This window comes from Podarcis muralis, chromosome 8, assembly GCF_964188315.1.
Source record: "Podarcis muralis chromosome 8, rPodMur119.hap1.1, whole genome shotgun sequence".
Lineage (NCBI taxonomy): Eukaryota > Metazoa > Chordata > Lepidosauria > Squamata > Lacertidae > Podarcis > Podarcis muralis.
Window position 1 is genome coordinate 50,117,441 of NC_135662.1, and position 26,830 is coordinate 50,144,270.

General features: G+C 40.2%; 1 protein-coding gene and 1 long non-coding RNA gene across 4 annotated transcripts in view; one reads left to right on the forward strand and one right to left on the reverse strand.

The window, feature by feature from the left end:
* LDLRAD4 (low density lipoprotein receptor class A domain containing 4) overlaps positions 1-26,830 on the forward strand; it is a 266,839-nt gene that overhangs the window by 53,672 nt on the left and 186,337 nt on the right. The window contains exon 3 of one of the 3 annotated variants that reach the window (XM_077933181.1): positions 25,023-25,087. The exons of the other annotated variants lie outside the window; for them this stretch is intronic. The gene's annotated coding sequence lies outside the window, so the exon portion shown is untranslated. The remainder of the gene's footprint in view (positions 1-25,022; positions 25,088-26,830) is intronic. 3 annotated transcript variants of the gene reach the window in all.
* Positions 19,984-26,033, reverse strand: LOC144328720 (uncharacterized). The gene is made up of 3 exons (XR_013393962.1): positions 25,848-26,033; positions 24,637-24,714; positions 19,984-20,084 (listed from the first exon to the last, which is right to left on the reverse strand). It is a non-coding gene; the product is annotated as an uncharacterized LOC144328720 (long non-coding RNA).

Consider the following 26,830-nt stretch of genomic DNA (forward strand, 5'->3'; position numbering starts at 1 on the left):
AAGTCCCAATAGCTTCCAGCGCTGAGTGGACTGCAGACTTTGCCTCTGTGTGTTTTGGTTATGTAACAGATTAGATCACTATGAGCATAGTCGGATGATCTCAACAGAGTGGAAATGAGGGATTTGAGCAGGAGAAAGAACGAGATACAGCGTTTGTTTTAGTTTTATTTAAAAATGATTGCTACCCAAGATAGCAGCATGCCGTTGAATGCGAAAGTAACCACACCATAGCAAATGCTAGCTTCCTTTCATTTTTATATTAGAAAAATGTTTCCCATGTGGCAAATAATAGGATTATTGGGAGTCAATCAAAGCAACACAAGGGACTAATGAAAGAAGAGGGGGGAAGATACATAGCTTTCTAAACATCATCAGAAATCTGTAGGTCTCTTTAGTTAAATATTTGGGAATGGCTGTCTAGTAAATTATTTGGTTAGCCACATAAATAAAACGTTATCTCATCTATATTTTCCTCACCCCTCTGAGTAAAATTCATGCTGCATCCAATTTTGATACAAATATCTGGTCTGATAATTTGTCAATGGCTAACATGTGCTGTGGAAGTTAAAGGCCAAGGCAGTGCAACATACACTCTTAAAAATGCTACTTCTACAGTAGACTAAGGGGCTGGTTAGCACAGTTGGTTAGAGCGTGGCGCTAATAATGCCAAGATCCCTGTATGGGCCATTGTACATACTTCGTACAGGAGATGAAACGAGTTTCAAGCACAACCTGCAAAATTAAATGTGGGTAGTTTATATCCATTCCATATCTGTCATATTTTTTTTCATATTCAGTATGCCTTAGTAGGCAAGTACTTTTTGACTATAAAAGAATAGTGGTTGGTTGTTTTTTTTTTAAAAAAACCTCATTGCATTTATATATGTTGATAGTGATCATTGTGCTAATTATGTTTATAAAGTTGGGGTCCAAGTCCAATTGGCTCCTCTGCTACAGTAGGATACTTTTCCATTCTTACCCCTGCTGAGTTTTAGTATCTGGTAGCTGTTTCCATTTCACATAGCAAGCAAGTGGCATAATAGTATGCTGATTGTGCTGAATAATGGAAATGTATTCCCCATAGGATAAGTGGAGGTGACTCTGTGGCATACTACAGATGTAGCACTAAACTGTGACCCCCATCTGTACTCTACATTTTAAAGCAGTGGTAGCACACAAGCATTAGGTATTACCAACCTAAACTATAGCTTTGTATTACATCCATACCAGGCCTGTGTTTGTGCCAGCATGTGTATCCGCAAGAAATTATTGTCCACATAAGAAAATAAAAAAGTTCAAGTTAGGAAGACACCCTTTTCTAAAGCACAGTTCAGTCCTGCTTTACCTTTTGCTACCTCTTATTGTGCTTGCGCAGAGATCTCAACAACATGCCCTTTTAAAATCTGCTTTTGGTTTTTCTTGGAGAGGTGTCATTTATCGCTTCAAGAAGCTGAAAGTTCATCATGCGACTCAACAGATCAGTAAATGAAGTTCTCGAGTGTTACACACATGCAGTGCACACTTCAGACAAGCAGCTAACTTCTCCACTTCTGATAGCATTCAACTGAAATCTCAATTTTCATAATGTTTTAATGAAGAATGAAAAGTTGCCTTAATGTGGATGAGTAAGCCATTCCTCAAGTCATCAAAGAAGAAGGGGAAAATAATAATTAGAAGTCATGCTTGAAAGACTATCTGGTGTAGTTTAATGGCAGGTTGGCATTTTCTTCCCGCCCCTCAAATCATGCCAGGGGAAAAATGCTGATGAGTCATGATATGCTGTAAGTGCTGCAATGAGGGGGGCATGTAAGAGTATGATTCATAAATAATTGCTGGTAGGGATGAAAAAGTCGACCAATATCCTATAAAACAGGGAGACCTGTCACAAAAGCTTAATCTACCTATAGTCAGGGGATAAATTAATGACCAGTATGGATGCCACTTTAATTTTGCTCCTGCAATATGTGTGTTATGTGTGTACCACAATGCAGTTACATTGGGTACTTCCAAAACAATTTAACAGGAATTCAGTACTGAACTGTCTGGGGCTTTGTTGCTTAATAAGATGAATCTCAAACTTTTTTTGTGATTATGCTGAACAGCAGTTAGTAACTTTGCAGGCTTACTCATTTGCAACTAATGATTTCATTTAATAAAATATAGCAAACCTAGACAACAACCAGGACATTCTGCTAGCATTTCCTATGCCACAATTTGGAAGTGTGTATAAGCAAAGCAAACTTCATAGTCTGCAAACTATACAAGGCAAAGGACAATAGTGGGTCTCCACAAATCAAAATAAATTTTGTTTGAACTAAGGCTTTCAAAAAGCATTTGATAAAGTCCCTCTCATCAAAGGCTCTTGAGTAGACTTGGCAGACATGGGATGATAGCTCTTCCTATGAGTCAATAACTGATTAAGAAAAGGAAGCAGGGAATAGGAATATCTGGACTGTTCTCAGTTAAGTCACAATGTAAGTTATCCTGAACATAGGTGTGAACTCCCTGGGACCCTGGGTGCTTGAAACCCACAAAATTCCCCATAAAGGGGCTGGGCACTCACAAATTTTGGTGCCATGGCCATGAACGCTGCATGTCACCCATGGCCCCAGGCACCCACAGTTGTGGGGCCAAGCTGGCACTCCTGATCCTGAATATGTAGTATTGCGGGTGGTGCTGTGGTCTAAACCACTGAGCCTCTTGGGCTTGCTGATTGGTTCAAATCCCCATGACGGGGTGAGCTCCTGTTGCTCTGTCCCAGCTCCTGCCAACCTAGCAGTTCAAAAGCATGCCAGTGCAAATAGATAACTAGGTACCGCTGTGATGGGAAGGTAAATGGCGTTTCTGTGTGTTTTGGCACTCGTCCATATCTCTTTCCTGCTTTCTATTAACTGGATTCTAGGAAAGGGGTGGCCACCAAGCAATTTCAAATGGCCCTGGAAGACTTCAACAGTTTGGTGACAGTGGTGCACTTTTTTATTTTTAATGTATCGGTCCACTTTGTGTATACAGTGCGTTAGAGCAGCAGGTGAATAAGATCATCCTCACCTTGCCTTGTTTCAAGACATTCAATGGGGCTTTTCATACAGTTCCAATGGAGCTGCTGCTTCCAGATCACTCAGCGATGATCAGCAGCACTCGGGTATCATTGGAGGTTTCTGATGATAACCTGAGTACCAGTGATAAATTCTATGGAAGCAGAGCTTCTATTGGTAACCACAGGAGAACCCCATGGACCACCTTGAAGCAATATGCCAGGCAAGAAAAATTGACTTTGCTGGAAGCTGCTACTTCAAAGGGCCCTGAGGCAGCAGTTCCCAAGGCCTTCCCTCATTCCTGCCATCAGGAAAGGTAAAAGGCAAGGGAAGCTGCCTGCAGTTGAATGTGCCTGCTATATACACGATCTACATGATCGTGCAAACCTCTTTGTGTGTTGTGAATTTGTGTGAGAGAGAGAGAAAGAAAGGGGGGGGGGGAGAGATTGTCCGCGACAACTTTGGCAACAGCCATATTTTGACCATACTCACTGTACATTGTAGTCTTTTGAGGTTACAGTGGGGCAATATGGTCCTCTGGCTGAAAAGGTTTCTAGGGAATGCAGAATGTTGCCATGATTCAAGTTTTCTCTTTCACCCAGCAAGAGTGTCCTGCTCATTGTCGACCCAAATATGACAAATGTTGTAAATCTAGTAATCTAATAGCTTCTACCTTCATTTGGCCTTAATGTGGAGGTGTTTTCTTAATGTCAGGAGGAGGCTTGATTAATTTATCTGGGTTTGATATGGGTAACATTTAAAACAGCAAAATAAGTTTGGTAGTCCGTTCATTTTTATTGCAGCTCCCTTTGCAGCAATTTACCTCATGGAGCAGAGAAATAGAGTTTGTCAGAATTATTTCCAGATACTTAATTTACTGTGGAATTACTTAATGCCTGTGTTTTTAAAAATACATTCAAACCAATTATAGGCAGATATTTAGTTATATTCAGTATATTTATTTACATGAACACATTACCTGCGCTTTAGCTTTGTATGCAAGTTTTACCTTTTTATTTCATGTAATTTTTGTATTAGGTGGTTTTAATATTTTACTTGCAAACCACCCAGATAACTTTAAAAAACAAAAACAAAACAAAACTGGGTATTGAAAGTAATTGCATAAAACATACTTCCTCCATAAACAAATCAGAAACTCTTATCTTGGGTGGATTGATTTCAAATTGTTTTTTAAGTTACAAAGAGTTAAATATGCATGCTGAAATTTAGCAGCACTGCAGATTCTTCTGACAACAGTGGCTATAACCTACTAGATGTCCTCTGTATAAGCACCAATGTGACTTTGGGGACTGCTGAGACTCAGTCTGTTGCGACTGGCATCAGTTGCCACAGGCAAGTAATCACAAGAAACTGACCTTGGCGAAAGCACATTTTACACTTCAGTGCTGTTTGACTCCGTGTGTGTGTCTGTGTGTGTGTGTGTGTGTGTGTGTGTGAGAGAGAGAGAGAGAGAGAGAGAGAGAGAGAGAACAATATGAATAAAAGGAAGGCAAAAGGATTATCACAATTTTCAGAAATTTCAGAGGTACAGTATATGCACAAATATAGACTAAACCTCTGGATGCCCAATTTTATTTCAATTTAATTTTTATGTCAGTTTTCCTGGAAATACGTATCAAAAAGCGCTATACGAAATAACTATATATTTTTAAACAGAAAAACAAGAGTGGCTGCTTTTAAAATATACCTCTCAAGGAGTGTGCAAAACAACTAACCAAGCTTCTTTCTATTCCTCACTGTGCATTGTTACCAGTAATAACAAATTCAAAAACAATATGTATGATTAAAAAAAAAAAGACCTTTTATAACGTAATTTTAAAATGCATTCGTTGCGGTCCCAGTTTAAACTTTTTGCTGCAACTATGAATACTGTGCACTATGATGGTGTCTTTTGCACTGCAACATGCGCTCAGTTGCCACTAATTAAGAACTTGATGGAGAACTTTATCACAACCCCTGATGCAAAAGGCACACATTTTCTGTGTGTGCTTTTCAACTTGCATATACAATGGCTTGAGGCTTTGAACTGCACAGTTTGTCAAGCCAGAAACAATGTTTTTCAGGGACATTGATGACCTAGGGCAGATAAACTGACAGGCACTGTGCCGGAGGCACAACCTCCAGAATTTAGACTGCCATGTGGTAACTTGTAAGATACCTTTTACAGTTTTCAACTGTAAAAGGTATCTTATAAGTAAAAAACAAGTAAAAAAGTAAAAAACCCACTTTAGTATATTCTTCAGATGCACGTTTGTTTCTTAGAAATATTATTTAAGATTATGAACAACTTAGTTATCCCAGTGTCCAAGACGCAGGCTGGTTTGCATACCCTCCAACATGTTGCCCAGAAAACTTAGACACACATCTTTTGGGACATACTCCTGCACAAGTCATGTGATGTGACCCATGCGAGATTGTGCCCCAAAACATCTTGCAGGCCGTGGTGCCCAAAACACACACATTTTGGGCACCGTGCTCTGGAGAACACAGCCCCCCAAAATAGGATGTCCCGATTTAATTGGGGCATTCAGAGATTACCCGTTTGTCTCCAGGCCCAGTTCAAAGCACTGAGGATGACCTTTATAAATAGCATTGGTCCAGGAAACCTCACGGGCTGCCTTCTTCCTACCAGCCTTCCTGTTCCAAAAGATTTGACAGAAGTTTGTCTCTTTGTCTTCTTGATGGTGCACCCTTGGCTGATAAGAGCTAGGCTGATAAGACCTCCTTTGTGGCGTCACCCAATTTACAGAACTCTTTGATTCCCCAGTGGTGTTTTAAAAAGGTAAAGGTACCCCTGCCCGTACGGGCCAGTCTTGACAGACTCTGGGGTTGTGCGCCCATCTCACTCAAGAGGCCAGGGGCCAGCGCTGTCCGGAGACACTTCCGGGTCACGTGGCCAGCATGACAAAGCTGCATCTGGCAAGCCAGAGCCGCACACGGAACGCCGTTTACCTTCCCGCTGGTAAGCAGTCCCTATTTATCTACTTGCACCTGGGGGTGCTTTCGAACTGCTAGGTTGGCAGGCGCTGGGACCGAGCAACAGGAGCGCACCCCGCCGCGGGGATTCGAACCACCGACCTTTCGATCGGCAAGCCCTAGGCGCTGAGGCTTTTACCCACAGCACCACCCGCGTCCCTTTTAGTGGTGTTTTACTATATAACAAAAACCTTTTAGTTTAGGCAGATGTGTTATCAGCTAGGCAGGTTTTTATCCAATGCTTTTCTTATAGACTCACTGCTGCACTTTATATATACCATTGTATTTTATGGTTGCTTTGAATTCTTGCTAGCCACTCTGAGTGGTGCATAGGCAGGATATACCCATTCAAAATAAATAAATAATAAAATTATTGGGCACCTAAATGAGTGAAAATTAGCTTTTTAGCAGGGAAGCGGCAGAGACTGAACTCACTTGCCCTCCTACATGCTGATTTTAGGCATTTTAAGAAGAGCTTTTGCATATGCAACCCTGGCTGCAGGATTAGGGAAACCTGTGTGCAGTGCCTATTTACATGTACAATACCCAATTCAGCTAAGGATATACACTGGAAGCTTGCTTCCACATTCAAATTTTCCCCAGCTGGATCAAAGCAGACCAAAGCCGTGTTTCAATTCTTGAAGCTCTCCACCCATGCAAATTGGCTGATTTCAACCACATAGTTCCAAATTGTAATCACCACTGCTTGCTTCCAACTTAATGTGTTCAGGATTATGACGCAGGACAAAAAAGGTTCTGGAAGTTGGAACAATAGGTATAACCAATTAGTAAGTCAAGTTGCCTTCCTACTGGCAAAGTATTGATCCTTAAGTGGATGCCTTAGTATATGCAAACAAATCATGCTTATTTAAATTTTCTATGCTGCCTTTCTGCCTTTCTCTTCAGCTATAACGTGGTTTCACTAATTCCCATTCCTCAGTCATTTGGGAGAGAGAGAATTTCTGTTAGTAACTTCTTTTTAAGACTTCATACTTTTCTCCATAGATTATAAACTTTAATGAGTGGTCTTAAGAGTGTAGGAGGATGAATCTTAGAAGCAAGCTGTTCATGTATATATTGTTAATACATGATGAGAACAGATTACTGAGAAGCAATTGAGATACCAACACAATAGTCTGCCTTGTCCTCAAAAGTGGTAATTTCTACAACATTTTGATTCACCCGTTCCCCCCCCCCTTACCAGATGCATGAATTACTCTTTTCAACAATATATAGCATCTGCTAATGTTCTGTGTTGCTTTCACACTGTGGTACAATATCGAGACAGCAACATTGACATGTCTGATTCATTATTATCACGGAGATGGAACAGGGACAGTTGCCCTGCTGTAGTCCTGGTCATTGTACTTTGGCATTCATTGGAGAGGTGGTCCTCCACCGTGGGCTGTGCAAACACCATACTTTAAAGTACATTTCCCCTCCCAAAGAATCTTGGAAACTATAGTTTGTTAAGGGTGCTGGAAATAGTAACTCTCAAAAGTAAACTACAGTAAACTTCCAGAATTCTTTTTTTGGAGGGGGTGGGGGGGGTTATGCTGAAAATGTGTTTTAAGTGAATGATCTTCACTTAATCTCCAGTCTTAAATCAGTAGTGTATTTTTAAGAACTACTTAATATTTCAGTCACATAAAACCACCTCTGCCATAAATGTTTACTTTTCATTCCCCCTGACTCCAATGATACTGATGAAGGAATACTTTTGGAATATGAGTTGATGTCCCTCCTTTTTTTCCTCCTCCTCCTCCTCCTCCTCAAGCCTCCAGGAGATTCTAGAACCATCTGTACTGGGCGCATGTTAGAGATTTTTAAAAAGCTGAGATGTGCTCTGGTAAAGGTGTTTTTGCCCATAGGCAGAACCATTCCCTGGTGAAAAGTGAAAACCCTTTTTTAAAAACTGGCATTTTCCAGTAAGCTTTTTTTAAAATTTTATGGTTAATTTTATCTTCTGTGTTTCTTTTGTGACATCACTGTACACTACTTAGAAATGGCCGTGTTAAGTGACATAGTTGCCCTGGGCCTCCACCTGTGTAGTTGCAGTAGATGTAAATGTCGTGGCCATCTATTAAATAGTGCCCATGAGGGTAACTTTATCTACCAAGCACAATAGATGCCAATTTCCAAAACCAAAGAACCATAGTTTTTCCCTCTTGCTGAGATTCATTTTCAAATTATTGGGACTCATCAAGGCCATTACAGAATGCACAGACAAATTTATCACCTGCATAGCCTCACCTCCTTCCAGTGATGGAGAGAAGTGAAGTTGAGTGTCCTTAGCATACTAATGACACCTTCCTCTGAACCCTCAGATGATCTTGCTCAGCAATTTTACACAGATGTTAAAGAGCAGGAGGGATAAGATGGAATCTTGCAGGACCTCACAGCTAAAGTGTTTCTCACAGCAATTGTAACGCATGAAATTTCACTTGGTTGTTTATCAGGCAAGGAAATAGAGGTTGGAAATTGAGTGCAAATACTGGCAGATTGGGGTGAATAACATATGAGAGCATGGAGACTCTTAAAATGAAGTGGATCATTAAAAACACGTCTGGAGGTGACCACTTGAATTTAAGTAGGACTGTACCTTTTAATTCCAGACACTTTCCTTGAAGAGGGTCAAGCAATTGTTAAACCAGAGAGTTAACAGACATTTGAAATGCAGAGGAAAATGGAAGCTGACCAAAGTTAGGGCCATTGCCCCACTGAACTGTAAAAGGAATGCTAACGGTGACAGATTTTTTCTGGAAAGACCTTAAGTGATGGAAGTTTAATTTCCGTTGTCAGTAGAAAAGCTTTTGGAAAGACAACCAGCAGTGTGCCATTTTTGTCACAACCTGAAATGTCAATGGAAAAAGTTTTAGAACAGATTGGTAGAATAAACAGCGAGAACTCACGAGAGCCAAATGTTCATCTAGCTTTTTGTTTTATTGACTTCAATTATTCTGCAACATGGATCTGAGAATTTTAAAGTAATTCACATGTCAGATTGCTGAAACTCTAGAATGTACTCTGTCCTGAATGCCATGCTCAGCTACAAAAGGGTGTATATTTTGAGACTTGAAAGTACAGTGGTACCTCAGGTTAAGTACTTAATTTGTTCCGGAGGTCCGTACTTAACCTGAAACTGTTCTTAACCTGAAGCACCACTTTAGCTAATGGGGCCTCCTGCTGCTGCCGCGCCGCACGACTATGATTTCTGTTCTCACCCTGAAGCAAAGTTCTTAACCTGAAGCACTATTTCTGGGTTAGCGGAGTCTGTAACCTGAAGCGTATGTAACCTGAAGCGTATGTAACCCGAGGTACCACTGTATATGCAAAGTAAAAGACAAACAACAAAAACACAAAAAGTAAAGTGCCTTCAGTAGTGTGGTCAACATGGGTGGGTCACACTAAAGGGAAAGCCTGCATGAGTAAGAAAGTTTTTAACAAGTGTCTAAAGCATAGCACCATAGATGCCTGCCACGTGTCCAAAGGGAAGGAATTCCATAAAATAGGTGCAATAGTGCTAAAACTGCTGCTCTGGGTGGCCATGAGGTAGATCTTAGTGACATATGGCACAGTCAGAAGAGCATCTCCGAAAGACTGCCGTGAGTAAGGGGTACATGTGGAATAAGGCAGTTTCTCAAATAGCTTGTTCCCAGCTTGTTTATAGCTTTATATACTATCAGTTTTACCTTCAGCCTGGGCGAGTACCATAATGGGAGCCTGTACAGTTCTTTCAACAAGGGACATAGGCTGACAATAAGATTCAGTCGGTAGCCTGGCTGCTGCATTGTGCCCTAGCTGCAGCTTCTGGACCAGTCTCAAGGGTAGCCTCACACACGGTACATTACAGTAACCAGTCTTTGGGATTGCCAGTGCCCAGATTTCTGGAATACCTGTGAATTTTATTTACCAGAATGTGTTGACTGTGCTATTTGCTCAAACTGTTACTGATATGATTATAGTTTTACTGATATAATTATATTGATTGTAATGTTAATTTTTAATGCTGCTGCTGCTGCTAGCTGCTTTCAGCTCAGTATTCCTATTGGAAATGTGGAATACAAATACAAATTAAAATAAAACAAGATCAGATTGGAAAAGGAAGCATTTCCTACCAAAGATCAGTTTGTATATATATTATAATAATGACAGAATATGCAATACTAAGAAAAAAATCATATTTTTCAATGCTTCCAATGAAAGGTGGGTGGGAAGGAATGTTCCATAAAGATAAACTGTTTATCTCTCAACAACGAAATAAATAAATAAATAAATAAATAAATAAATAAATAAATAAATAAAATACAGTGGTACCTCTGGTTATGTACGTAATTTGTTCTGGAGGTCCGTTCTTAACCTGAAACTGTTCTTAACCTGAAACACCACTTTAGCTAATGGGGCCTCCTGCTGCCGCCGCGTGATTTCTGTTTTCATCCTGAAGCAAAGTTCTTAACCCCAGGTACTATTTGTGGGTTAGGAGAGTCTGTAACCTGAAGCGTATGTAACCTGAAGCGTATGTAACCCGAGGTACCATTGTAGTAATAATAATAATAATAATAATAATAATAATAATAATAATAATAATTTATTTATACCCCACCCATCTGGCTGGGTTTCCCCAGGCACTCTGGGCGGCTTCCAACAAAATATTAAAATACAATAGTCTGTTAAACATTAAAAGCTTCCCTAAATAGGGCTGCCTTCAGATGTCTTCTAAAAGTCTGGTAGTTGTTTTTCTCTTTGACATCTGGTGGGAGGGCGTTCCACAGGGCGGGTGCCACTACCAAGAAGGCCCTCTACCTGGTTCCCTGTAATTTAGCTTCTTGCAGCGAGGGAACCGCCAGAAGGCCCTCGGCGCTGGAATTGGTATTGAATGCAGGAACACAAAGTTGTAGGATTGTGAGGTTGTTTAAGAACATGGTCACTTTGTCCATCTTATACATGCGTGCTTAATCAAAATAAAGGACTACAGCAGATTGAATTGATGACACATAACATAGTGAGCATTCTTGTAGGCGTTATGACCTTCCTCCAGCTTCCAAACAGCAGCAGTAAATGGCTAATGTTTATCAAAGTTGTAGAAGAACATCTGTAATTCACAAAACATACTTTATAAGACCATCAGTGACTGTAGATGCATTTTATGTAAAATAAACTTTCCTGAAAATTTTGGTGTTCAGACCACAATTCTGCACATATGTTAGCATAATAAAATTTTTGAATGGGAAGGTACTTTGGTGGTAATGTAGTCTGACCACTACCACCCTGCTCCATGTAGGAAATCCTAGGCAGATAACTCTCCAGTCTTTGCATAAATTTCTCCAGCGAAGGAGAGTCATCTACTACCCAGGACAGTCTGTTCTATGGTCAGCAAGCAAATGTTCTGCTAACGTTGAGCCAAAATCTGCTTCCTTGAAATTTTCACCTATCACACATAGTGTTTATCATAAACTGCATATATTTGTGTCTATTTTAAAATAATGAACTTCCAGCTTGGCTAAAAGAGTCAGGAGTTTGGACATTACCCCCCCCCCCCAAATGAATGAATAAATGAATGAGAGCCTCCTGCCATATCACAAACTGCTTTTGAAAGACCCCCCCTTTTTTTTCTTCAAAAGGGGTTTGTGTGTGACTTTGGATGAACTGCTGTTTGAAAAACAGAATCGCAAAGCTTCTTTAGACAAGTGTAACTAGTTATGTGGTTCTTTGGATCTTGGCCAAATTGCATCCTCTCATTTTAGTTCATTGGGTTGAATAACATTCATTATGTAGATTCATTATCCTTCTATATGTAACAATAGCATATCTAAATGGTCCACTTATGATTCTTGCAACTTGTTCAGATATGAACATTCTAGCTTGCTTGAATAGGTATCTGGCATCATGTTCCCAGAATTGTCTTCGAACAAATTGCACAGGTAACACATTAGGACAAAATGTTTTCATTTGTGTGGGTTCTTTGTAATCATTCCAAAAGCCATCCCATGGATGCAATATGCTGTGTTGGATCTGGACCAGACTCTGACTGCCATCCTAGGCAAATTAATAGAAACTGTACTTACAAGCAGATTGGTTGAGCTTATGGAGAAATATGATATATTGGGGAAAGGGTGCTATTAGTTTTCTTAAATGTAACTCATGCCTCGGATGGCGCTGTGGTCTAAACCACTGAGCCTCTTGGGCTTGCCGGTCGGAAGGTTGATGGTTTGAATCCCCATGATGGAGTGAGCTCCCATTGCTCTGTCCCAGCTCCTGCCAACCTAGCAGTTCGAAAGCACAGCAATGCAAGTAGATAAATAGGTACCACTGCGGCAGGAAGATAAACAGTGTTTCCATGTGCTCTGGTTTCCATCACGGTGTCCCATTGCGCCAGAAGCGGTTTAGTCATGTTGGCCACATGACCTGGAATGCTTTTGTGGACAAACGCCGGCTCCCTCGGCCTGAAAGCGAGATGAGCGCTGCAACCGCATAGTTGCCTTTGACTGGACTTAACCGTCCAGGGGTCTTTTACCTTTTTATTGTTGGAAGAACATAAAAAGTGTCATGCTGTATTAGACCAAGATTCATGTAGTCGAACATTTCTCTATACCTGTTCCATTCTGATTTTGATCCGCATCTCTTTCCTGCTTTCTATTAGCTGGATTCTAGGAAAGGGGTGGCCACCAAGCAATTTCAAATGGCCCTGGAAGACTTCAACAGTTTTGTAATATGGCAGCTACTTTGAAATCTTGTATAGAATGTCCTGGGAGATTGATGTGTTCTCCTACTGGTTTCTCTGTCTTGTGATTCCTACGCCAAAGGATAAATGGACATAAATCTGACATCAGGAATTTCAGAAATAGTATGGAAAGAGAAGATGCTGGAGAATTTCGATGAAAACAGAAAAAGGAACAGAAATTGTTGGTGTTCACTTGTTCATCCCATCTCACAAACAAAAATCAACCTGCTCATATTTGCTGTCGCTGCTTCTTTCAGTCTGCAAGTGATACAAAATTGATTACATTTCCCTCCATTTGTCTTGTATTTCCTCTGCATAGAAACAAATGAGGTGGAATAACATGACAACATAATGTAATTTGTGAAATTAATTACAGTGGTACCTCAGGTTACATACGCTTCAGGTTACAGATGCTTCAGGTTACAGACTCCGCTAACCCAGAAATAGTGCTTTAGGTTAAGAACAGTTTCAGGTTAAGAATTACATAAATCTTTTGGTCTACAACTGCCATCATCATTCATCATGGTTAATTGTTATTATTATTACATTTATATCCCAGCTTTACTACAAGGAGCTCAAGGTAGAAACATGGTTATCCCTTCCCCATTTTAACCTCACAACAACCCTGTGAGGTAGGCTAGGCTGAGAAACAGTGACTGGCTCAAGGCTACCCAGTAAACTTCATGGCTAAATAGGCTAAATAGGGATTTGAATCCTGGCCTCCCAAGTCCTAGTCCCACCTTCTAACCACTACAAGTGAATGGATGCACAATTCTGTTGACGTTGAACCCTTCAACCCAGTGGTTCCAGTATTTTTGCTTTTCAGGGGCATTCAATACGGCACTGCAGAAAGCAAAGCATGCCAAAACAAGGCTGTGGCATCCAGCTATTTCTGGACCAGGCTGGTAATTAGCATGCCATTGGTAATTCCCTGCTGTCTTGAGCACTGTGCTTGGTTCCTTATTCCAATACAGAGTGTTGGGAGACGGGGTTTATCTTGTTTGGAAATGTGGCTTTGTCAAGACCTCCAAAATGTCACTGTGAGATTAATCGCTTTCCCAGCAAAAGTTCAACAGACCTGGTATTTCCATTGCAATTGTTGATTTTAAGTAGGGTGCTCTTTGGAGCAAAGCTGCGGCTTGATAGACTGGAGCTTAATGATACTTCATTTCAAAGAAGGATGTGCTATCACCTAGAGCAGGAACGACTGATATGGTGTTGGGGGAGAAGGTGATTAAGGAGCAAAGACTCTTGTTTCATTAAAGGATCTTGCACTTTTCTTATCTGTTTCTAGCTTTAGCTTCCTATTTTTGTCTCTCTAGACAGATGTTCCAGTTAATAAATCTGCTTTCACAGAGGTGATTTTTATTTTATTTATTTATTTTTTACTTAGCCAAGTAGAGTTTCTATTAACCCCAAGTATTTTCTCTTTGCTCGGTGACTGAAAGAGCTCTGGTGCAGCTAAGCGCACCACAGCTGTTTCATGTTCTATGTATTTCTCCACACAAATGCCAGTGGGGGTGGGTTGGAATGCCAGTTCATAATTTCTAGCAATAAAACAAGGAGAAAAGTAAAGTATTTGAGAAGGAATAAAATATCTAGGTGTCTGTTTTGATATTAGCTGGTAGGGAAAATTCTCCCCTTTAACACCCAGCTACATTTTAACTGGATACGAATGGTCACACTCCTCCACATATTTGCAGTCATGTGGAGTGGGAGACCTGGGACACCCACACGGAACTCCCTCAGCAGTCCCCCTGCCCCACCATCCCTGGGTTTGGGAAACATCTGCAAAGGGAAGCCTGCTACACACACATAGGCTCACCCTGTTATTTGGAGTCCTGACCAGTTACTGAGGTGGAATCCAGACACACATATAAAACAGCTTTGAAAATGCTTTTTTTAAAAAAGCGTTTTAATAAATACATTTAATTTTCCATAAGGCTCACCATCGCCATCTAGTGTCACATTGTATATTGCACTTAAACCACACTTAAAACGTTTTATTTGCAGCTGTATAGCTGACTCCTGAGAGACCCTATGGCAGAAGTAGCCAGCACAATGTTTTGAAGATGTTGTTGAACTATCAAGCCCGGCCATTGGACATGCTGGCTGGGGCACATGGCACTCAGAGTCAACAATGCATGGAGAGCACCACATTGGCATATTTGCCTCCAGCAAGCTTCAGTGCCTGGATGAACAGAGGGTGGGAGCTAATGGGAGGTATGATTGCAGGCGCTGGCCATGCAATGACAATTTGTAACCTGTGCAAAGCCAAGTTTGGCAGCAGCTGTTAAGGTGCTGCTATGGGAACCTTGGGGTTATGGCATGGATAAATAACTTTGGTGAATCCAGAGGAAACTGACGTTCACTGCTAGGGTAGCCATATGTTCGGAATTTCCTCGACTTAGCCGGTATTCAGCCCTCGTAAACAGCATCCGGGCCCATGTTGGCAGTGTAGATTTTCACAAGTTTTATTAAAAATAGCTCATAATCTCTCTTTTTTTTGGGGGGGGGGGATTTTGCAAAAAAAAGCTCTGGATTTTTCCTTTTTAAAATATGTCAACCCTTTTCACTGTACCTGTGGCGATTACTGAAAATTAGAGGGGGGGGGGACACACACATCTCTGTTATTTGTATCTTTTGTACAGTGGCAGTAAAAGCAACAGGAAATGTGAATTTTCAAGGGGTTAAGAAGTCTCTCTCCTGCTTCGAATTGCACCCTAAGTAGTTCCGTTTTGTAAAGCAAAAAGACATCTGGAATTAGAATTTAACAAGTACACTATTTCCTTATTTCTTCCCTGGGTAAACTGGGAAGCGCTATATACCCATGGCTCTACAAATGCAATTGTCACTGGTAACACAGGGAGATGACTGCCTCTTTCAAAATGGTGCCAAGGTGCATCTATGCTGGGATGCAGTGCGTTGTGATAGGCTGGAGGGGAAGAATTGCTACCAATACACAGACACACACCCTGCCCAGGAACCCAGCCTCCCTTTCTGGGAAGTGGGTACAAAAGGGACAATTAATTTATAGTAGCACCTTCACAGGCCACTAAAACCTGTTGCAGTGAAGAAAAAATAACCAAGAAGCTTTCCCAATGGAATTTCTCCTTAATTTATTTCTGGTATGTACAATGTCTGGTTTACTAATATTGTAATTTCCCCAATATTCTACTCCTGTAAAAATTAGTATGTAGAATTCTTAAGAGTCGTGGATGGAGGATGTGGGATAATGTATTTTATGGTGCTGTAAGCAGTGCTTTTTTCTGGGGGGATGCAGGGAGACGCATACCCCCTAAACATTTTGTGAATCTAAGTTTGGCCTCATTGAGGGGCAGTTTTTCAATATGAGTAGGAAAATGAGAGTACCCCTGAATATTTATTTAAGAAAAAAGCACTGGCTGCAAGTATAAGGCTCCTATCATATGTGTATAAGGTTCATATCATATTTATACAGTGGTACCTCGGGTTAAGAACTTAATTCGTTCTGGAGGTCCGTACTTAACTTGAAACTGTTCTTAACCTGAGGTACCACTTTAGCTAATGGGGCCTCCCGCTGCCTCCGCGCAATTTCTGTTCTCATCCTGAAGCAAAGTTCTTAACCTGAGGTACTATTTCTGGGTTAGCGGAGTCTGTAACCTGAAGCATCTATAACCTGAGGTACCACTGTATATTATGATCTTTTAAATTTAATTTAATTTTTAAAATCACCAATTCGATCACTATCAACAGAAAATTTGTCTCCATGAACTCAGCCTCTGAATTAGAAATGAAATAAGCCTGTAACTTCTTATATTGTGCTGTTGTCAATACTTGCTCTTCCAGGATCATCAACAAAGAGAAAGAACTACAGGATATGTACATATTTTGTCTGGTAGAAGCCCTCCATTTCCTGTGTTTGCTTACACAAACATATCCTGCAACTATTTAAAGTTGTAAAGAGGCCACACACATAGTGAGACTCTTGTGAACCAGATGATAGAGTTCATCAGTCAGAGGTGCTCTGTGGCAAGGGTTTCCTTCTGTCTTGAGTGTTGGAATGTACCATTGTTTGTATTCTAAAAATTCTTATTATTTAGGTACTTGTTTTCCCCCCATCTTAAGCTTTAAATTCTTTTTTGCACCAGAGAAAATCTTAATAGAGAATTAATATGCCTTTGTTTAGAGGTATCCTGCCCCACCCTGCATCAGTTGTAATTGGATCAACAGATCTTCAAAATACAGTAAGATCCAATGGGCAGAGATCAGTGGACAGTTGTTGGAGGTAAGAGAATTGCATTTTGAATCCTTAATGGGAAACTTTGGACAAGCAACTATCCCTTACAGTCAATTTCCTGTCAGCAAAATGGGAAAATTTGGTCCAGAGAATTGAGTAAAGGTCTGTGATAGCATTCCGTTCCTGAAACTAAGCTGGTGCAGGTCTCGCCATGATCTGGATTAGTAACCCATATGTGCACCATTTGGTGGTATTCGGAAGGAGTGTACCATATAAATCATACCACCAAGATCTGGCAAAAGGAAGTCAAGAGTCAAATTATTATATTACTGGACTTTGCAAAGAAAAACAGTGATCATCCAATACCCCCTGCCCAAAAATATGTTTAAATATGTTTTCATTAGTTCATTGTAACTCATATAGGCTGGAATTGTATGCCGCTCCATGGAAACCATGGAGGTTAATAGCAACAAAACATGCACATGCAAAGGCATCCTTCTTCTCCCATTTATCTTCTCAAAAACCTTCTTTTTTAGAATTGTGTAGTAGCATTAAGAATGACTTTCCTCACTGTCCAAAAATCTTCCAACTGTTGCAGAGTCTGATGATGCCACATATAAGGAAAGCAAGCATGAACGAGCAATTCTGTCATATGTTTCTGGTTAGCATATTATTTTGTAATGCACCTTTAAATTTTTTTCCTCCTTTTCCTGGATCAAGTATTGGCTTTCAGACTGTTCTATTTCTCATTATAGTTTTGAGTTTTCTTCAAACAGGCAAAGTTGCTGCAGTTTCTTCAGTTTCTTGTAAAAGAATTCAATGGAATAGTAACTTTTACATTATGAGCTGTTGATTTCATATCTGATAACCAGAAATGTCAGTTCTGCCCAGCACAGTTTGAAGTGCTGCATTTTGTTTTGACAGGAACTTTGGATTTTAACATTACAATGGCAAAAACATAAGGATAGCTAGAAGTAAGAAATATTTGAAGGGAGTATTGTTTTGCCAATGACACATTGAAGGGAATGGCCATGGAAGTCAAGCACTGACGTCAAACAGCATGAGTTTTGACACAAGGTTTGAATAATGAAGGTCTTTCAATTTGCCTAGCCCACCCCTTTGAATAGATTTTTTCAGTTTGATTGACTCTGCATCAGACTTCCATGTGGATCTGTCCCAAGGCCTGCCTAACCAACTCTTATCCTTTTTCTGCTGGCTAGGAATGGAGGAGAAATTTTGTTTGGTGTGCATTTAAAGCCAAATCTATCAAACTCACAACTTCCAAAAGAACATGAAAACCAAAACATAGCTATCCTTTGAATTTTTCACTTTTCTGCAATTTTGCAATTCTTTTATCCAAACAATAGTTTATAAAAATGCAGATATTAGGGGATATTGTGCAAAGGAATGGAGATATTGGTAAAAAATGCATACATGCATTATATTGGGAAAAACTGCATGCAAAAAAATGTGAACATTAGTCAAAACTGCATTTAAAATGTGTTTATTAGGGGAAAAAATCACACTAAAATGCTGATGAATTTTCATGAGGATTTTAAAAAAAGCAAAATGTGCTGACTTAAGATGCAGAAAAATTGAGAAACTGAGAAAGCCAGATTGACAGATATTTCCATCTCTGCTGCTAGTCTCTGCTAGCATTCCAGCTGCTGTCACTTTGACTACCTATGTTCCAAAACACAGACCATCCTTTATTAAGGCTACATAAAATAAATCAAATATTCTTGTTTTTACCCTTCAAAATCCTTGAAGATCCTTGTGTTGTCTCATAGCAGTGGGTTGAGAACCATCAAATGCATAGTTTGGCATTACTATATTGCACTGAGCTGTTATGAAATCACTTAATTTGTTATTTTATATGACAGTATTGTTGTAGGAATAGTTAATGTCTTTTAGGCTGCAATCCTTCGCAGTTAGTTGGGAGCGAGTCGGAGTAGAACACAGCAGGACTTGTTCCACAATATCAACATTTTAAAGAGTGGGGCCATTGTTTCCAAGCTATGTATTTAAGAATGGGGCTATTTCATCAATGACCAGCTACAACAGCTCAGAAGACATTATTTCCCTCTGTGGAAATGAATGTCCCAAGGATGATTGTTTAGATAAGGGGTCTCAGAAACGTACACACTACTTGAACAGAGTAGCCACATTCAGCTTGGATCTACTTCCTCTTTGAGGCCGGACACTAATTGGGGCAACACTCTCCCAGCACCTCACCCTTATTCTCTGAACCAAAAACCCCTTCCTTGTGGAAGGGTCAAGGCAATAGAGTGGCCTTCCAGAGGCTATTGGACCCCAAATTCTATCATACTTGACCATTGGCCATGCTTGAATGAGGTAAATGGGAGTCCAGCAGCATCAAGAGGTCACAGATTCTCAGCCCTGCAATAGTTTGCCTATAAAGGCCTTCATGCTAGTTAAATCTCATAATCCCTGGCATCTAGATTTCACCTGGTCCTTTTGAAGTGAGGCTTCTTTTTTTGTTTTAAGTTTCTCTCTTTTTTTTTTTGCAAGTTGAATTTACAGTTGTTTTTGCTTGTGTCCTTTCCACAGGATGCCTGTTAGCCTGGGCTGACAGAGTGGTTTGTACATGAGATGCATTCAATTTTTTGGATCAGTGACCTGTATCCCCTTTGTTGATATCTTATGTAAGAGGATATATGATTCTTACTGATGTGTCATAAAGTGTCTCACCCTTTTGCCTTTTAGAGTCTTAAGATAAAAACTTGGGACGAAGGAGAGAGGTTTTCTTTGATTGAAATGACGAATGTGTCTTAAAAGCATGTGCATATGTCTCACCATTCCAACCTCCACCTCTTTCGCACTGCTTTCTAGATAATTAGGAAAGGTTTTCTGAAGTTCTTTCTAGCACAGCACTGTCACTGCACATGTCTGTATACTTGTAAATGCCAGTAGGTTTGAATCACAGCAAATTCTTTATTTTGGCTTAGCTGTAGGTAGTAAATTTAAATTGCAAGTTACCTTGATGTGAAGCAGTGTGGGTGAGAATCTGTAGCACTTGTACTCCCTGGGGTTGTTTCATTGAAGTTAGCCGAGTTTACACTAGGGAGATCATCAACTTTGTGACTCAGTTCTGTTTGGGAAGTGAATCAGTGTGAGTTTATATAATATTTAATAGGACTTTGATAATATCCTGTAGGCCTTGCTGAATGAAGACGATATCAGGAGATTCTGGAAATGTTCTTATTGTTCAACCATTTTGATATTCTCTCTTTGAATCATCCAAATATTATTGCTTTGTTTTCTGTCAGTTGTGACTTCAAATTCATATAACCTTTGCTTATGAATGTAGAGAAACTAGCACTTTTTCTGATCTAAGTACCATGTGTGTTAAGGTAGGATAAAGTGTTATAAGCTGAATTAATCCAACTCATCACATAGGAAGCTGCCATTCTCCAGGTCAGACTATTAGTGCATGTAAGTGCAGTATTCTCTTCTCTGACTGTCAGCTGCTCTCTAGGTAAAGTTATTTCACACCACCTATTTCTTGATGTGCTTAGCTAGAGCTGCCAGCAATTGAAGCCGGGACCATCTGAATGTGGTCTACCACTGAGCTATGATTACCTGGAAGCTTTGCAGCGGCAGCTGCAGACAGATGGTCCATCTTCAAGATGCATGGAAAAATGGGGCACAATAGAGGGCATAGAGAGAAGGGGCAGCAGGTTAGTTTGCAACCCTGTCTACCATCTCAGGATTGAGTCTACTCTTTAGAGCACTGCAGTTGGTTGTGCAGAGAAACATACAATACGTACGCTATATACAGGAGTACCTGCAGTCTGCATTGGAGAAGGTTCCAGCCCCTGACTGGTTTTTAAAATCAAGTAGAAAGTAAAACACATAAACACTTGTACTGTCAACTGCCCTTTGGCCTCTGCTGTTGTGTGGTTTTAGCACTGCTGTTTAACATGGAATCCTAGAAATGTAGCAAACCATTTGAACTCAGTTTTGATGACTGAGGGGTAAGGTAAAGGTAAAGGGACCCCTGACCGTTAGGTCCAGTTGCGGCCGACTTTGGGGTTGCGGTGCTCATCTCGCTTTAGTGGCCGAGGGAGCCGGCGTACAGCTTCCGGGTCGTGTGGCCAGCATGACTAAGCCACTTCTGGCAAACCAGAGTAGTGCACAGAAACGCCGTTTACCTTCCCGCCGGAGTGGTACCTATTTATCTACTTGCACTGAATGCTTTCGAACTGCTAGGTTGACTGAGGGGTAGGGCTGTGCAATAAACCACCATATCACTGAATACCCAGCAAGGCCCCCCACCACCGCAGATATATATCGTGATATATCATTATATTTAGCTGGTGCTATATTGTGATGTTGAAAACCAGATACTGCCCATCCCTACAGAGGGGTCTAAACGTAAAACAAACCTTCTGTTACCTTCTGTAAATCTTTCGAGATCCTGTGCTCTTTAACAGTACTGGGTCTAGAGCAGGGGTCAGCAGCCTTTTTCAGCCGTGCGCTGGTCCACCATCCCTCAGACCATGTGGTGGGCAGGACTATATTTTTTTTTGGGGGGGGGGGAATGAACAAATTCCTATGCCCCACAAATAACCCAGAGATACATTTAAATAAAAGGACACATTCTACTCATGTAAAAACACTAGGCAGGCCGCACAAATAACCCAGACATGCAATTTAAATAAAAGGACACATTCTACTCATGTAAAAACACGCTGATTCCCGGACCATCTGCGGGCCGGATTGAGAAGGCGAATGGGCCGCATCCGGCCCCTGGGCCTTTGTTTACCTACCCCTGGTCTAGAGGCTCATGGCATGAAGCATTTGATAACAAATAAATAAATGGAGTTGTGGGTCACACGGCAAACACTTCTGGATATTAGGGAGAACTTGAGTGGGACTCTTTCCCTTTTTACTTTAAGGTCGCTCCAGCAATAAAAAGCCCTTTCAGACCAGAGCATTCTTTCTCTAGATATATGCTAATGCACTGTGAAAGTGCTCATCATGCCTGGATGGGCCCTGCTGATAAACTACTGCCTGGAGATCTTTCCAAGTGCTAATGTGTCAAAGTGCCTCCAAGCACAGGGTGAACATTATTAGTGCTTTCTAAAGGTCGTGTCTGCTGAAGTTAGCTTGTACACTCTGTGGGGGAGAATGATATTCTCGCTTTTAAAGAGATTTTTTTGCTTTGTTTTGCGGGGGGCGGGATTTTCTAATTGGAAAAGTCAGGGACGAATAGGAAAAATCAATATAGTTGGAAAAAGTGTCTCCTACTTGTACATAATTGCAGAAAAGCAAACATTACAGTTTAGAGTTGGCTGATTGTGAGCATGTTTTTCACGAGTTAGCACTGTTACTTAATTAGTAGGTTTGATGTGCCGGAGCTTTAAAAGAGCTTTAAGACTTTGAAAAGCTTAATGACCCCTAAAAGCCATTTGTACCCTTCCCCCCCTCCCCCTTTTTCATCATCCTTTGCCATCCTTACTATCATGTAATTGGAGAGAATAATTGAATAATTTTAAAATGTTGTTTGGATTAGATTCAGCTCTACTGAAACATAAAGATATATTGAGATGCACTATGATTCAGGTTAAAGAAACTAGTTAGAACAGTTTCAATCCTTTGTTGGGTATAACCTTTAAATTGAAAAATATTTCTTCAGTGGCAGTCAAAATTACTGAATAAATATTTGTCATGAGAAGCTGCTAGTTGCTCACTTTGAGAGGATGGGCATGTTTAAATATTGTAAAATAAAGTATGGCATATTTCACTTTTTATCTGCTGGTGCATTTGCATCAGGATACAACTGGTCTTTCTGGTTGCTTGCAGGGTTCCAAAGTGCAGGAAGCTGTTGAGTCATCTCATTGCGTGCTTGCGGAAACATTCATTTTGAACTTAGTCTTGCAACGGAGTTGATATATTCTGTAGGTGGCACTGTGGTCTAAACCACTGAGCCTCTTGGGCTTGCCGATCAGAAGGTCGGCGGTTCGAATCCCTGCGATGGAGTGAGCTCCCGTTGTTCTGTCCCAGCTCCTGCCAGCCTAGCAGTTTGAAAGCATGCCAATGCAAGTAGATAAATAGGTACCACTGCGGCAGGAAGGTAAATGGCGTTTCCGTGCGCTCTGGCTTCTGTCACAGTGTCCCATTGCTCCAGAAGCGGTTTAGTCATGTTGGCCACATGACCCAGAAAGCTATCTGTGGACAAAGGTCGGCTCCCTCAGCCTGAAAGTGAGATGAGCGCCGCAACCCCATTGTTGCCTTTGACTGGACTTAACCGTTCAGGGGTCCTTTATCTTTTTTACCTTACCTTATTCTATAGGCAGATTTAAAAGACCAGACTGTCCTTACTAGTGCAGATTTTAGCAGGAGTGAATGAACCAGATGGGGAACATGGAACAGTTTTTGTTTAGTATGGTGATTTAAATGTGTTTTCTAGATAAAATATAAATAAATATATGATATGATATGTTCAGAATTGCTTGGCTATCCTCACAACAACCCTGTGATGTAGTTTAGGCTGAGCGACAGGCCCTGGTCACCCAGTGAAATTCATTATGGAGTGAGAATTTGAACTGTGGTTTCTCTTACCCTAGTCTGACACCCTAACCATTACACCACACTGGCGTTCTAAAATCATAGGTGCTGCTGCTGCTGTTTATTTAGGATATAAAGAGCCTGAGGTTTAAGAAAGATTTACATGGAGGAAATTCTTGTCCTATTTGTCTTTCATTTTCTTTTTTATTCACAAGCGAAGCTGTGTGACATTACAATTACCTTTTTTTAAAAAAAGAAACAGAATGCTTTTATGAAGCTTGGTCTTCATAATAATTATCTAATTGCTTCTTTAAATGGATGCCTCTGGTCAAAAGGTGTATTCAACCAATATTAATGGACATATTTAATTGCTGTTCACCCTCCCTTCAATGACAGTCATAATCCCTTTTATTGTTTTCGATTTAGCAAGTTGACCCTGTTTTAATGTGCACTATTATGAAATTAGGCTTTCAGACACATCATTTGATTATAATTCATAGTATGTGTTTGCCATCATCATAGATTATGGCTTATATCAGAGAGAAATAGCTGTTGTTTTCTCCATATATGCTATATGTTAGTGGCAGTTGAATTTGTACTTTTTTGTGGATGCAATTTGTATTTGAAGTCTTGATTGTTACTGTTTGTCATTGCTGCTGCTTTTTCTGATAAATGCTCAAGATGATTGTTCACACTATTTCAAAAACAACAATAAGAATTTAGAACAATTCTATTCCATAGCATACAAAAGGAAGAGTTCAGATGAGTGCTTTAAGTGGTCTGTTCATGAGACTGTTTAAAAGTGTGATGAAAATAAACAAGTTTTAAGAAGCATGTACCTTAGACATACAGCGCAGATCCCAGGAATGATTTGAAGGAACATAATGCTACTATCCTGCTGAACATAAGCAGTCTGTTTAAGCATCTAGATTGGATACCTCCTAAAAGCTCCTGCATAAACTCTCTTCAGCCTCTCTCACGGAAGAAATATTGGATAGATATGTATTGATAAATAATATAAATACCATGCCAGTGTTACTTTTTCAGCTTGTTCAGTTTGTTTTTACAGCCCAATCCTAAATGTTGTTAGCTGAAAATAAATTCCACTGAATCCAATGATACTTAATTACCTAATAAGTCTGCCTTCTGATGAAGTCATCATTTCTTCCTTTTTTCACTGAATATTTCTCTTGTGCTTGAGTCAATTCCTAGAAGAAGGAAGAAAAGCGAAGTCCAGTTTTGAGTTGTGGTAGCTTTCCCTCTATGCCTAACAAGCATTTCTCCCTAAATATTATGATTTTAGTAGTCAAGGAATTGCAGTAACTAGTGTGACAGTGTTCTGCTGAAAAGAATAGAAGTCAGGTATTACATTTGGAAGACAATATGCTTTTAAATAATTGTAGCTAAAACAAACTAGAATGTTTTCCTACTGCTGTATATTTCTTTATTTCACTATTATGTTTAACTTCATGAGAATCCTAAGACTGAAATTGCATTGATCAAATGTTCATTTCAGGAAAGCAGCCATGGAAGAATGAATTGATTGCCGCTTAACAGTTGTGGTTACAGCAGATTTAGAAGGTCAGTGCCCAGAATAGTGGTGATGGTGATGATAGTTGGTTTAATTTAAAGTAATGGACACTTAACTATATTTGTTGAAAAATGGTGCAGATAATGTGTGTTGAAACTGGATTATTTAGTCTAAATAAGGGGGTTTGGCCTGGATGTTATGGAGTGCTGTTGCTGTTACAGACAGTAATTGCCTGAACATGTGAAGATGGAAACTGGACCAGAATTGTGGATTCACCAGAACAATTCACTTAAAAGCTTATTTATGGTCATGTAAGCTCTGCCCACAGAGTTCCTTGATCCCTGGGCTGCTCTTCAATTCTTTATATTGTTAAGAGTTTGACGGAGAGGAAGTAGGCTATATGTAAGATCCTGCAACTGTTAAAATACAGTGGTATTACCTCGAGTTACAAACACCTCAGGTTACAGATGCCTCAGGTTACAAACTCCGCTAACCTGGAAGAGTTACCTTGAGTTGAGAACTTTGCCCCAGGATGAGAATGGAAATCATGTGCCTGCGGTGCAGCGGCAGCAAGAGGCGCCATTAGTGAAAGCACGCCTCTAGTTAAGAACAGTTTCAGGTTAAGAACGGACCTCCAGAATGAATTAAGTTTGTAACTAGAGGTACCACTGTATAGGCCAGGCTAGCTTCCTATGTTGAGGTGATCACCTAGGTGATGCGCCATTAAGACAACAAAGGAAAAGGGGGTTCTCCCTCAACTCAGAGATATTTAGAAGGACAAAGTGTGAGTTTAGAGTTGAAAGTACTCACTGATGTTGTCAGCATTGTGAAGTTTTCATGTTTCCTCATGCCTTCTGTTTATAGAATGTGCCGAATCAAAATTATCTGAAAGCGGCCAGACATGTTCCCAGATTACTTTCTTGGAACTGTGTCCAAGGATGACTTGTTATAGAAATTCTTGGCCATCGAAAGAAAACTAAAGTACACTTTCTGCCACTGTTTTGTAAGTTTTGGCAGAGTTTAGGAGAGTATAAAGGGTTTTTTATCATTTGTTTGTTTACTTGGTAAAGATGAGAGTTCATTGCCATTTCATGGAGGGTATTGATTTGCTTCTAGAGACTTTGAAGGTTTGCTTTTCTGCTTTGAAGAATGTTCCTGAAGTTGTGGATGTTGTGCTTTTGTATATATATAAAAAATTACACATACTGTTTTTTGCTGTTGTTTTTTAAGCATGGAAATTTTAGTGCATATTCAAAGCATTTCCCTTATTTGTATTTTGTTTAATCTGAAATTAGCTGCATTTAAACTTACAATCCTCCTGATAAACATGGTAGTAATTTTGAAAAAAGGTTTTACATGCTCATCATTACAATGGTGCCTCAGGTTAAGTACTTAGTTCGTTCCGGAGGTCCGTTCTTAACCTGAAGCACCACTTTAGCTAATGGGGCCTCCTCCTGCTGCTGCTGCGCCGCCGGAGCTTGATTTCTGTTCTCATCCTGGAGCAAAGTTCTTAACCCGAGGTAATATTTCTGGGTTAGAAGCATATGTAACCTGAAGCGTATGTAACCTGAGGTACCACTGTATTACGTTTTAATGAAGATGATGGAGCCATGCCTCCAAACTGATAAGAAACATTGTTCCCCAAATTGTGCATGTTAAATACTTCATTAATTTTATGTTTTGTTGTTGGATCCATGCAGGCAGTTTTTAAAAGTCCATAGAAAATGCATGTAGATTCCCCCCCCCCCATTAAAGAGGTCTCCACAGTCACTTACAGACTCACTGTTAAGACT